Genomic DNA, 3,653 nt, shown 5'->3' on the forward strand with positions numbered 1-3,653 from the left:
GCTTGGAGGTGGTTCATATCTTGGATACATAAACATGCACCTATTTAGAGATTGACAAGAATTCAGGAAGAAAACAGGAACTTCAGAAGATCGTAGGTGTTGCCCATCCTTAAGGCAACCCGCAGTCCATTCATAAATTGCGCAGGTTGAATGCTGGGAAGCTTTTTACAAGACAGGACACATCTATTGATTCATTCTCTTTTCTTTCTTTTTTTTGTACAATCTGGGGGCAATATTTATTAATTAAAACTATGTCTAATAGTTTACAAAGATGCTAATTAAAAAGAAAAGTATAATTGACCTTAAAATCCTCAGTGAGACTGAGGCTTCGCATCGTCTTCAGAATTCTGAAGTGTGCTCCAGGCAGGGCACAGGTAGGTGTGCAGGGAAGCACCTGCGACTATGCAGGATTCCAAGGCCAAGAGGCTCCACAAAGTAAGCTTCTGGGCTCCCCTGGAAGTCCCACTCTCTATCCCCCATTGTCCCTGTAATCTTGCCTTCCAAATTCCATCTCCAAAGTAAGTGCTTGGTTTATCGTCGAGAGAATCTGTTCTTGAAAGCTTTAATTGTCTTGGCCATCATTGGTGCGATTTTCTTCACATCTGGTTTCCTAGGATCATAGGAGATGGTACTACTGACCACTGGCACCAAGTGGGCACTGCTGGTGCTGGGGTCATCATAGGCTGGCCACTCAGAGCTGGGGTTCAAGCTGTTGCTGCTGGCATGAATGTGGCTGCTTCCTGTGTTATATGGGGCTGGCTTAATCTTGACTTTATCAGGGACAGCTGCTCCTCCTGTTCCAAACTTCTATTGCCTCCAGCGGACATCTCTAGGTGGCTTGGAGACAGAGTTGACAAAGGTCATCTTTGCTTGCCCGCCCTTGGGCTTATTGGCATTTGCACATTGGATGTTCTTTGTTAGCACTCGTAGCTGCTGCTCTCGGGCATTCTGAAGCCCAGGTACATCTCCCGCCAGGACTCATACTCTTCTGGTCTTTCTTCTTTAAAGTCTCGGTGACAATAAACTTTCCATAATTGATCTGTGTCTTCAATTAATACGTGAATGTATTCCTCTATGTGATATAGCTGATCAGGTGTACACCTCTCAAAAACAGGTTCAAGAGTAGAAAACGGTACTCTTCCCACTTCAAAGATGGAATCGATGTTGTTTTTAAGAACAAGGGTGCACTGCTAGTACAAGGTCATCATTTTGGGGAGACAGGCACACTTGGAACCGGAATACACCTGCATCTTGGAATTTATTCTGTGTCTAGTGAATCCAGCTTCTTCTCCTTCCTGGGGTGAAGAGAATGCTTTTCTCTTCGGCTGGAAGGAGGGCGTCACTTCAAGGGAAGAAAGTGGACGGTAATTGCTCTGGATGGTGGGTAAGGGGAGGTCTGGCAATACTGGCAGTGCATCAGTAGGGACCTTTCTCAGCCTGGTTGAGTCGGCTCCAGCCAGCTGCAGCTTTTCTGACCTGCTCTCATTCCCCTTGGGTGATTTCTGAACTGAGTTTAAGTTATTACTAGTGCTTTTGGAATCACTTTTTTAAAGTCCTTTGTCTCCAAGTGCCATGGCTGGAGTTTTCACAATCTTCTTCTTTTTCTTCTGGGGCTGGTCATAGCTGAGGTATGATTCAAATGACATGGTGGGCTGCTCGAATTCATCCTCCACGTCTGCCTCCTCTGCCTTAGGGAGTGAGCCCAGTGACTTTTTATCCAAATTAGAGGTCTTTACTTTCCCTTCTTCAGCCTTTATATTGTTAGAAACCTTCTCTTTTGTTCTAAGCAACAGGTCTCCAGCCAATCTTCCTATGTCTGTGCTGTCCACGCATTGCTTGCTTATGTCCGATTTGGTTTTTGCAGCATCCTTGTGCTTTGGCTTTTTAAGGTGCTTGTCTGAAGCAACCTCTGAGGGTAAAAACTTTCTTTTGAAGCTGCTGCCTTCACTTTCTTTCTCTTTCTTGGCAGCACTAGAAGGTGGTCTCTCCTTGGCACTATCCCCTTGGAGTGGCCTTCGGGTCTCCTCTTTTGAGAGGGACTTGTGTGGCTTCTCTCTGCCCAAAGCAGAGGCTTTATCCTCACCCTTTGCATCAATAGGGCATTTTTTTCTTCTGGCAAGATCTGTGTTCCTTGTTTTGGTTCAAGATCCCCTTTCCCTGGGGTTCTCCCAGGTGATGTTCTTGACTAACTCCCAGTCTGACCTGAAAGGCATTACTGTGGCCTCTTCCAGGTTTCTGGTGTGAAACAATGGACTCATGGTCCTTCTCTGGTGACCTGTAATGGTCTGTGTACATCTGATGAGGACTCGCACAGAATGGAGGGGACTGGACATGGCCATAGTCAGAAGATTCGGGGTCTGATGAGTATGTAGGTGACATCCTGTGACACCTCTTCCTCTCATCTCTCCTCTCATGACTGTGAGACACTTTGTGAGGTTGTTCACATTCTGAGAGTTTTCTGTGTTTCTTCTGTCTGTGCTTGGGACTATAGGATCGGCTGCCTGACGCCTTGCTGTTTTCTTGGTAGTACCCTTCCATCTCCTCCTCCCTCTGAACCGCATCCCGAGGGTGCTTTCGGGAATTGCTTTTCTCAAAGTCCTGTTCATCAGCCTCATTGTTTCACAAGGATATCTACTGTAATAGGCAAGGTGGAGAGTTTCTTCAAATATTTCAATAGCATCTTGGGGTCCGGGTTTGTAGCCAGGCGTGCCTGCAGCTTCTCCACAACTTGGAGCACCGACTCCGCCACCATCGCTGTCACTGGCGTGGCCTCCTCATTATCTTTTCTAATGTCAACAACCACGGACACAGTGGGATACACAGACATAGAAACACTCTCCTTTTCAAACGACTTATTAGAAACAGTCCACTCCAAAACAAACAAACTGCCTTTCCTACCTATTCTCAGAACATGGGACAAAACGACAAACTCTCACCCACACCAACAAAGGCACCTCCTTCACCCAATTATGTCTGTGACTATCCGGTGTGTCCTCTGACTAGTGGGCCATACTATTTTGCCCCAAAATGGACTGTCCTTTTTCAGAAATGGTCTCCTTGGCCAACTCTTTGAAGTTGTCAGAAGCCAGCAGTGAGTCACTCACTGCTATCTCAGGAAAGGCCCCTCTTCAGAGCTATCCTGGCATTTGGCCATCCTCACATCCATAGGTACCAAGAAAGACTGACTCTGTCCTTGGTAAATAAAAACAAGTGAGCCCACTGGGACTGGGACTGGGACTGGCTCTTGGTGCCTGGATTCTTGGATCCCAAGTTCAGAGAGTTCCATCACCGATGAAGTTAGGTAGGTCACTTCCTTCAGGAACTGAATGAAGTCACTGCCTTGGCAACCACTTTGTCCTAACAGTTGCTTCCAAGGGTCCCATGAGATGGAGGCTGCCCCTACTTCCTGTGACACTTTCACAAATTCGAATGGTATATCAACCATTAGCACCCGGGAACAGTTCTCCACACAGGCCTGGTTTGGTCCATCTTATCTACATTAAGAAGAGAGAGGCTGATGCAGACTCATCCCTTCATCCTGACCAGGTTGTTTGCCATGGAAGATGACTTTTGCCCTCTCATGTCCTTCATAGCTGCCTACATCTTCTCCAGGGATCATTTCTACATGGACCTTTGATGTTCTCAGCAGGTGG

The 3,653-nt window shown here is 46.7% G+C and overlaps 1 pseudogene; it reads right to left on the reverse strand.

Annotated features, from left to right (window-relative positions):
* Positions 1-505: 505 nt before the first annotated feature.
* LOC143642365 (elongin-A pseudogene) lies at positions 506-2,752 on the reverse strand (annotated as a pseudogene).
* Between the last annotated feature and the right edge of the window lie 901 nt (positions 2,753-3,653).

Source organism: Callospermophilus lateralis, chromosome 12 (assembly GCF_048772815.1).
Source record: "Callospermophilus lateralis isolate mCalLat2 chromosome 12, mCalLat2.hap1, whole genome shotgun sequence".
Classification (NCBI taxonomy): Eukaryota; Metazoa; Chordata; class Mammalia; order Rodentia; family Sciuridae; genus Callospermophilus; species Callospermophilus lateralis.